This window comes from Lissotriton vulgaris, chromosome 3_1, assembly GCF_964263255.1.
Source record: "Lissotriton vulgaris chromosome 3_1, aLisVul1.2, whole genome shotgun sequence".
In the NCBI taxonomy this organism is placed as follows: domain Eukaryota; kingdom Metazoa; phylum Chordata; class Amphibia; order Caudata; family Salamandridae; genus Lissotriton; species Lissotriton vulgaris.
The window spans coordinates 206,876,768-206,886,961 of NC_141689.1; the positions used below are offsets into that span (position 1 = coordinate 206,876,768).

General features: G+C 46.4%; 1 non-coding gene across 1 annotated transcript; it reads left to right on the forward strand.

Annotated features, from left to right (window-relative positions):
• Positions 1 to 4,972: 4,972 nt before the first annotated feature.
• LOC147726217 (U6 spliceosomal RNA) lies at positions 4,973 to 5,076 on the forward strand. The gene has a single exon (XR_015309660.1). It is a non-coding gene; the product is annotated as a U6 spliceosomal RNA (small nuclear RNA).
• Positions 5,077 to 10,194: the final 5,118 nt, after the last annotated feature.

Consider the following 10,194-nt stretch of genomic DNA (forward strand, 5'->3'; position numbering starts at 1 on the left):
AAGCACTGCTCAGAACTCTCAACTGAGGCACTCAACATCCAGGACTTGCCATTCGGATCTTGGCGCCTTGTATTTTTGTTTTGTTTTTGATGGAGGGGAAACAACAAAAAACAGACATTGAAAAAGGCTCAACACTGCAGGGCGCCTTGTGCTGGTTCCGACCTATTCACACATCGGTCCGCTACTGACATCACCTCATAAACCAACGGGGCACCCCACGCCGACTTTCGGCGCAGCATTGTAGGATGGCCACACCAGTGCGGCAATTTGCTGGACACCACCTCGGTGCCATCCAGATCTCGGCGCGTTCATTCAATCAATAGCGTCCCCCTGCACACATTCAGGGACCTGGTCGTGTCTTCAGAAGAAACGCATTGTAGGAAAAGAAGCAGAAAGGAAAAGGCAAAAAGTTCCGCCGGACCTAGTGAAGCTGCAGCAGGTGCAAATAAGCTTCAGACAGTCCTACAAGCACTGCTCAGAAATCTCAACTGAGGCACTCAACATCCAGGACTTGCCATTCGGATCTTGGCGCCTTGTGCTGGTTCCGACCTATTCACACATCAGTCCACTACTGACATCACCTCATAAGCCAACGGGGCACCCCACGCCGACTTCCGGCGCAGCATTGTAGGATGGCCACACCAGTGCAGCCACTTGCTGGACACCACCTCGGTGCCATCCGGATCTCAGCGCGTTCGAGTCACTGTGCCGGAAGAGTGACCGGAACTCAGCTGAACACGCCGTCTTTCGGCGCAGCATTGTAGGATGGCCACACCAGTACGGCAATTTGCTGGACACCACCTCGGCGCCATCCGGATCTCGGCGCGTTCGAGTCACTGTACCGCAACAGTGACCGCAATTCAGCTGGACACGCCGTCTTTCGGCGCAGCATTGTAGGATGGCCACACCAGTGCGGCAATTTGCTGGACACCACCTCGGTGCCATCCGGATCTCGGCGCGTTGTGCTGCCTTCGGCCTATTCGCACATCGGTCCGCTACTGACGCCGCCTCACGTGCCAACGGATTTTCTACGCTTTTTGTAGCCCTATGTCGCATAACAGGTCATGTGACTTGTTTATAAAACTTTTCATTGGTTCATTTTACTTTTGGTTTCCTAAAGATGGAAGGCTTGGTCATATGACCTAAAAGTAACACTTTTCATTGGTTTAGAACATTTTTTTTTCCCAAACGATGAAAGCCCCACCTTGTTTCTGGATCATTCAGACTGAAGCTGGCGTCAGCATGAGAGCACCACCATCTCGTGGCTCCGTCGTGGTCATTCCGCGAGCAATCATGGCAGCCGCTCCCCACCGGAAGCCTGCGGGAGTCGGGGGCCCCCAAGACTTTTATACAATCTTCACGGCTGAGGGGACGCTTTTCGAGAATGGAGCCCAAGCCCTAGCAGGCAAGCGTCCGAGTTCCAAAGTGTCCCAGGGCCATTTCAGTGGACCAGGCCCAAAACCGAGGAGCCGTCCGCCATTTTAAGGGCCATGTGGCAGCCGCCTATCGCTGCACTGCAAGAGTGGGAGCAACTCAACAACATGGTGAGCGAGACGCTGTGGCCGCAAGAGCGAGCGCAACTCAGCTAGATGGCCGCCACCTGGGGAGGCCCGTTCACGCCGGCTCCCCCACGCCCCCCCCCCCCGGGCCGCCGCACGCCAATTTTCGGAGCAGCATTGTAGGATACCAAAACCAGTGCGGCAGTTTACTGGACATCACCTGGGTGCCTGTCGTACATGTTGTGTCAGCCATGTGACACTGGACACAGACCGCTACTGACGAGGCCTCCCCCCGCACCACCCGGGACGCCCCACGCTGTTTTTCTGTGCTGCATTGTAGGATCCCTAAACCAGTGCGGCACCCAGGCGACATCACCTGGGTGCCGTCCAGAACTCTGCACGTTGTGCTGCCTTGGGACTATTCGCACAACAGACCGCTACTGACGAGGCCTCCCCCCGCCCCACCCGGGACGCCCCACGCCAATTTTCGGAGCAGCATTGTAGGATCCCTAAACCAGTGCGGCACCCAGGCGACATCACCTGGGTGCCGTCCAGAACTCTGCACGTTGTGCTGCCTTGGGACTATTCGCACAAAAGACAGCTTCTAACCATTGTTGCTTTTTGTGTTGAGAAATGTTTAAATGTTTTTAGTTTTTGTTCCGTTTGTTAAAGTTAGTAGTTAATAAAGTTTTATAACCTTACTTTGTTGGAGTGTTATCTATTTTTTTTAAAACGGGTGAATGGGGCCTTGATTCGGGTTATTGTCATGTGTGGGCTTTGGAAGTGTGCTGCTGCAGGATCGGACATTTCAAACTCAAATGCACGTTCTTTTTCTTACCTTTCCGAAGCATGGAGCGCAATAGCAGGCAGAGAAAGGGTGATGCACGTGTTGAACACTACCTGACCTGGCAAGTTGCTGGCAGTGCCCCCCCGCCCGCTCCTGAAAGAGGGCACACACACACCGCCGCCCCGAGTACTTCACAAATCTTTAAAAGACCATGCGCTTGTTCATGAGGCTTAAATGGTTTATCACCTCTTCTAGAACCCCTACATCGACCCTCTGACGTTTCATGGAAAAATTACCATGTAACACAATACCAAGCCCTGTCAGCTGAAACCCCCAAGGAATCGTGGGGCATATTATCAAGGGGGTTTATCTCCGCTTTTTTGGCTTTAAAAACCATGAAAGCGGAGATAAAATTATTTCCCTATTATCAAGCTGTCGCTAACACCAGTTAGTGACAGCTAAAAGGAGATAGCGACCATCTTGGGCCCCGCTTTGCATGTCAGTGATACTTATCACTAATGACATGCAAAGTGGCGTGCCAAGATGTTAGCGACTGGAAACAGTCCCTAACATCGCTACCTTCTATTACCAACTTTTGGAGATATTCGCGCTAAGCGCGAATATCTCCAAAATCTAACACCTGCCCTGAGCAGTTCTTAGCCATGTTATCCAATGGGAGGTGGATAACATGGCTAAGAGCATTAGGTCGATAATACATGAATATCGCTGACTTTTCTGCGATAATAGCAAGGTTTATCTGCGATAAAAATCGCCGATGTGCGGCGATAATTTTTGTCTCTAAACAAGTTATAGACAAAAATTATCGCTAGTTGTTCGTAATATGCCCCCGGGTTTTTGCTTGCAGAAATCGGGAGGCGGGAGACTAGCACTGAAATCAGTACTCACACGCCTGAATCAGGAGGATTGGCATGTCTGAATTCTCTACAGCTGGGGCCATAAACTACATCCGCAGGGGTAGGTGATAGCCTGGGACCAGCCTAGCATCTAAAATGGCTGCCGTGCACGACAAAATTGTGGCATTCGAAAAAAGGCAAGATGGCGCAGCCGCTGGAAGAGATATATCAACATATATCAGCCTCCTCAGCCACCCTCAGGAAACATAGGGGATTAGGATATGTCTCCCGCACCCCCTTATACCTAGTACTTTAATTAACGAAGCACAAAATGGCGAATTCCCGTTTCGCTACCAGTTTGCGGCCCAGTTCGCGGCCCGTGAAGCGCTTCTACCGTGAAAAATCATTTTTTTTTTATTTTCCCCACGGGACCCTTTAATAACCCCAACAACATTCCTAGGGGGTCAAGAGGGGGATACCTTGCCCCCTTTCATTAAATTCCCCCTTAGTTTTTCACCTTTTCTTCTCTCTCGATCCTACCGAGAGACAAGATGGCGGCCGCTCCGGACTGTCACGCAGCAAAAAAAAAAAAAAAGCTCACGCACAGCCGCTGGAAGAGATGTATCAACATATATCAGCCTCCTCACCCACCCTCAGGAAACATAGGGGATTAGGATACGTCTCCCGCACCCACTTATAACTAGTAATTTAATTTACGAAGCACAAAATGGCGAATTCCCGTTTCGCTACCAGTTCGCGGCCGCGCTTCTACCGTGAAAAATCATTTTTTTTTAATTTCCCCACGGGACCCTTTAATAACCCCAACAACATTCCTAGGGGGTCAAGAGGGGGATACCTTGCCCCCTTTCATTAAATTCCCCCTTCGTTTTCCACCTCTTCTTCTCTCTCGATCCTACCGAGAGACAAGATGGCGTCCGCTCCGGACTGTTTAGAATGTTGACAGACACCGGAGAGCCAATCAGCTTTCTGCGCGCAAAGTTCCGATAAGCGAAAAGTAAGCGGACCGGATCGCTGCCCAGAGCGCTGTTACAGATATATATCTTGGTTTGAACGTTAATTTCTCAAAAACTACTGGAGCACATATATTGAGACCTAGCAAAGGCACATCGGGCTAACAGTCCCTACAATTTTGCCAAGTTTCGTGCAAATCCATTCAGCCGTTCGAGCTAAAAGTGAGTCCAACCGCCCTATGGAAAACTCAATGCAAAAAACGCGTTTTGGGACCCCCCTTTTTTCTCAGCCCCCCCTTGACGAAACCCCACCAAATTTTCAGGGGCTGCTCAGAAACAAAATGTGCCATTTTCCTGAAAATTTCAGCCGATTCCGTCCACAAACGCCAAAGTTATTAGACATAGAATTTTCAAAAGTCCCATAGGGAAAAAATTCTAACTATATATACCTACTGGCGATAGCCAGTAGGTAATATATATATATATATATATATATATAAGGTCTTGAATGCCTGAAGCAGAATGTATTACAGATCTGTCTCTGAGTAAACGTTGGAGCAAATGATACAATGCAGAACAAAATCCCTTATCTGGTTTTTGTTCAATTTGATTTAAAAGATGTGGAACAGTACTTTGAGAACAACATTTGCATAGAAGTTGGCACCTGAACTATTTTCCAACTGGTATCCGACAATTTCTCCCTCATTTTCCAGTTTTTTCTTCTTGATTCCCTTTTGCTTGTGCTGGTTTGTTTTCTTTTTTTGAACATCAGTTAACTCTTTTGTAAGCTTCTGTTTTGGATGGATTACCCATTTCTCATAAATAGGGTACTGACCTTAAATCAGGAGCGTATAGACTTCTTCGCTTCGGCAGCACATATACTAAAATTGGAACGATACAGAGAAGATTAGCATGGCCCCTGCGCAAAGGATGACACGCAAATTCGTGAAGCGTTCAGATCGTCTTTATGCAGGTGATTGCAATCAAGTTGTTGACCCCTTTCTTCACCACAAATCTCAGAGGGAACACGTAGCACCTGTAACTGATTCCCTCGCTCATCCCTCTCCCTGCACGAGGCTGATGGCGGCGGCGGCTGCAGCTAACGGGAGCGTTTCTGGCGTTCCTTGAGTTGGTAAAGCGACAATGTCTGAAGAGATTCCGCCGAGTATTTGGGCTCCCTGTACTGGATTTTGGGCGCCGGTATTTGGCGCCTTGACTTTCCGATTTTGACTGCATGGTGCTTCTCCAAAAGTGGCAGCATCGTGGCTTCTGCTGCACAGCTCCTCATCCTGACGGCAAAAGCGGTTGTGGTATTTGGCACCTTGGAGCTTTTTGTTTGCTGGCGGACTTCCAATTCCTGCTCTTAAATTCGTGATTGGTGGAATCGAGGGCTGTGGAAGGTGCCAATGTGAGCGGCTTCTCGGCAAGGCTGCGATCTACGACCGGAGAGCGGCGAGTGGCGAAGTTTCTGAATTTGGTGAGCGATAAATACTCACTTTGCTGCTGTTGCTGGGGGAAAAAAAAGTCTTTTTTTTCTTCTATTTCATATATTCGTAAAAGTCTGGCAAATGGAGCTTAAAACTATAAGACTATACGATTATAAGACTACATTACGGGGCGGCCTTTTCAAAGTGGACCTGCAAGCTTGGGGAGGCTTGCTTCACCTTCTTCCGCCAGCGGGACCCTGCCAGCTGTCTCCTCCCGCCGCCGCAGCATCTGACACCGTGCTGCGGCCACCGAGCGGCGGAGACTACAATCCCCAGCCTGCCTTGCGGCAGGAAGCCGCGAGAGCTAACTTCCACGCCTGGAGGCGCTACAAAGTCCCTCACCAGTCTCGGGGGAGCGGGCGGCCTTTTCAAAGTGGACCTGACAAGCCTGGGGAGCGCGCGGGAGCGCCGGGCTAAGCCTGGGTAAAGGGCGGGCCCTCTACGGCCCTCAGAGGCCAGAGGAGGACGGGACGGGCCACCCCACTTGACCCTTTCCAAGGAGGAGGTAGAGAGACGTTTTTCTTATCTGTCTTGCACTGTACTGCCTATTGTCGCTTTTGGAGTTCTTTTTTCTATTAACCATGTCCATCTGGGAGGAGCTGAATGCCCTGTGTGGCACCAAGTATGTCCCGGACGCATCAACCCCCCCTATTATGGGTAGAGATGTTGACTATCTAAACGGCACTCCACGGGATGTACCTCTACCTTTCAATAAAGACCAATCTCAAGCCAATATACCGTCCCGGGGTCTAAATTGTAAAAGGAAGCACGATGAAGAAAAAGACAAGGAGAACCAATCTAACGTTCCAAAATCGTGCACCAGCTCTACACCATCCCCCTCTAGCCTAATCACATTAATGACGGATAAGGCTGTGTATAGAATAGACGACACTGTATCGCCCCTCCAATTGACCTTACTGGCTCAGTTTGAGCAATTGTTAATATCGGCAATATCACCTCTGGTTACAAAAATTAACGAACTAGGGGACAGGCTGACCAGCATTGAAAAAACACTTAAAAGGAACTCTCTACCAATCAATAAAATTGCTATACCTATTTGCCCTAATCCTCCCATCAACCACGAAAAGTCTAAGCCCATTGCATGCAGGAAAGTCCAAACTCTAGAACTGCCTCTTACTACACCCATTCCAACTGGCCCCAATGTTACATTAAATTCCGCGTTAACACCTCATACAGCATCCAGGGCCGCTCTAGAAGAAGGCATCGCATAAATTTACCTCCCGAAGCCGCCCCATACGTGACTGTCCTCTCTGGGGTCCCTACACTTAGCCAGGGCAAACTCGAAACACACCAGGACCTGCTAAATAAGGTCATTTTCTGGCTAAAGCACAACAGACCTTTGCCACCTGACCTAGATGGTGGAATCCTGAGTGTCAGGAGGGTGGGGTGGCTAGGTACATTGCCCAAAGACATCTCGGGGGACCTGGTGTTAATCAAATTTAAGAATAGGAACATAGTCCCCTACCTACGATTTTGCCAGCCCAATGAAGGAGATGGCCCCATTTGCATTTGGGACTTGTTTGATTTCTATCCGAGCTTCCAACATATTCCGTTACCAAGACAAATGACAATGAACTATAATTCCTGGAGAAGGGGATCTTGTGTACCCTGTGCCACTAACTCTAGCCTCTAATTAGTCTTGAATACGCACGAACATTGATTAGTTGACCCGTCACACTGATTTAATCCTGTTTTAATAGTTGATATTAACCTAGTAATGAAATGTTGAGATATCTATGTATGTATTGTTGTTGCTTTTATGGTTTTTAAACTAAAATCGAAGAAAGCTAATCTGATCTGATCTGACTTCTTAACCAATTGTACTCTCCTACACAGCTTGCAACAGCACTAACTTTCTTATTGTCAAATACAACCCAAAAGAAACCAGGCAATATCCTAACTCGGGATAATGCTACATACAACATACCTTCTTTAAATACTGAACTTCTTATATCAATAAAAGATGCATCTAGACTACAAATCTTGAGATTTATGGATAGTTACAGCATACGTTAGAGATATTGGAAACGGTTGCTGTCACAAGTATGGGTCCTTCACAAGCAAAAAAACTTACAATACATTGCCCAATCTGCTTCATAGCATCAATCTGATCAAATTTCATGGTTAATACTCAACCTCATCCTTATATGGACATTTTTTTAAATTAATACATTTCCCGATAGCACCGTTTATTAACCCTTTTCCACATTTAAATTAGGCTGCAAAATTGTTTAAAATTTTTTGCACATGTGTAAACACTTTTCTAATCCAGCAGTCCTAAACACAGATTTCTCCAAAGAATTACATTTTGTTTCTAGTTTCTCATTTAGTAGTATTATTATTCCCTGGTGTTCATTTGTATTAAAAGCTGTTATTTCTAAAATATCTTCTTTCCCCAGCTTCAGTATTTGTTTGTTGAAGTTGGATTATTCTTGAAGTGTAGGCATTAGACACATTATGGATTTATTTTTCTCAATGAAATTATAAATTAGTTGTACTGTTGTGTTGTCAGATGAAAATAGTTCCTTGGTAAGTCAACTTTCCAAAGCAGGCTTACCCTCCTTTGTCCATCAATATATCTCCATATACAACAAAAAATGCTTGACGCATATTCTTCACTAATTCGTTGTATCCAAAGCTTAACCAACTATATACATAGGCAATACTTCCCAAAGAATGTCTTGTTTCATTATGGAGAAGTGCCTTGAAAATAGGCTGTTCTTTCATGGGGGTGAGTTTCAGTAGGACACCAAAGACAATTAAATGATTTATTCCAATGAGCACATCATGTTCTGTTTTAAAATTCTGCTGCATTATTAAGTGTATGAAGGTGAGCATTAAGTTTGAAACCATGCTCACTCCATCAATGATTGAAAGCTTCAGTTTCTTCAATACTCTTGATACCTTATGACAAGCTTCAACAGATAAGTTCTGGTATTCTAGTTTATTGCCATTTTCAACAGGTAGCATAGGCGGTTGATATAAAATAATTCCTTTAATGTTGTGTGCAGCTAATCCAGTTGGTGTTGTTACTAAACATGATAAATTTGATTATGTTGTCCTGTAGGTAAGCTGTGAGACCTTTAACTAATACGTTTTTTCCAGTGACAGCTTGACCACTAATAAAGAGTAGAATTGGTTTAAATGAAGAACATTCACATTCTTTATTCTTGCACAGAAATCAATTCTCTTTTTTGTTTTGCTTCGATATGCATTTCTTCCTGTTTGTCATTCAGTTGTGCTACTAAGTGTTCAAAATAAAGACTTTCCTCTCTTGTTTATTGCAGTGCAGTCTCCACCTCCGGCCATTATTGCTTCATTTTGAATAATGTATTGTCTGAGTGGATCTTGACTCAGTGGTCCAAAACTTTGGCTGCCTTGTGAACTCCCCATACCTGTCTCAGCAGCAATAGTTTCTTCCTGTTCAATCTCATCTTTCAACATTTGCATGTTGTTTGAAAAGACTGGGCACTGAATGCTGTATTGTGCAGCATTGAAAAGGTCTTCATAGCAGTGGTAGTTTCCAAGTAGTTCAGCTTCAGCACATCAAGGCTTTAACAGTTGCAGAAGAGCCAAATAGAAAAACTCTCTTCTGTCTGTAGTTTGGCAACTCAGTTTCCTGTGGTTAATTACATTTCCTTTGCTATGTCTCACCGAAGTACACTCACATCCAGTTGCCTCACATATTCCTTCTTCTAAGTTTTATGTTTTTTTTTTTTTTTTTTTAATTTGTTTTTATTGCAGAATTAGAAACCAGTTCACAATATAGAACAACCAGTACACTCAGGGCGTCACAATGCATAGACAAAGTAATCATAAATTCGTACACAGCCAATTAGTCCACAACCCGGGGGCCGGGCGGCACATCGATTCATATGCCCAGCAAAAGCGCCACAGTGGTTACCCCAGAGGGGTGTCTGGTCAATGACATCATTTAGTATCTGCATTTTATCCCCCTAAATTCCCACCCCTCCCATTGCACCAGCCAGCATGCTCCAGCGTCCTATGTAAGCGATATCTGATTTGTAACCCCTGATCTTGCTCCTATCTACCAGTGGTCGCTTGTGGTGTCAGTCCAGGGTATATCAATTGTCATCCACGGCAACCTATATGACCCCACCCGGGGACCCTCGCTATGTGCCTAGCCCTAGGCTCAGCCTCAGACTCTCCCAGAACATAACCTTGGTGCCTAACAACCCTCCCCAAACAATCCCTACCTCCCTCCTCCCCCCTCAACCGCTGCTGATGTGGGCATAGTCCTGCTACAATAAGGATGGAGCACGCTACAAATCGGGTGGTGCCATTGTTCTTTTAAGCCTCATGGAGCCCCAAGTGTTCAGTGTGTTTATTCTTCGTCATCCACCATGTAGTCACGCAACGCTTGAACTATCAACACCCACGCTCTCGCCATCTCCAAGCTTTTATCATTGTCAGTCCTAGCAGCTTGTCTCATTCGGAGCGCACTCTCACATCCAGACCATTCCAGCAGCTCATTCATCCATCTCCTTACCGACGGACCCTCCTTGGACTTCCAGTGCCAGGTAATTTCTCTTTGGGCCAGCATGAGCCCTAGAT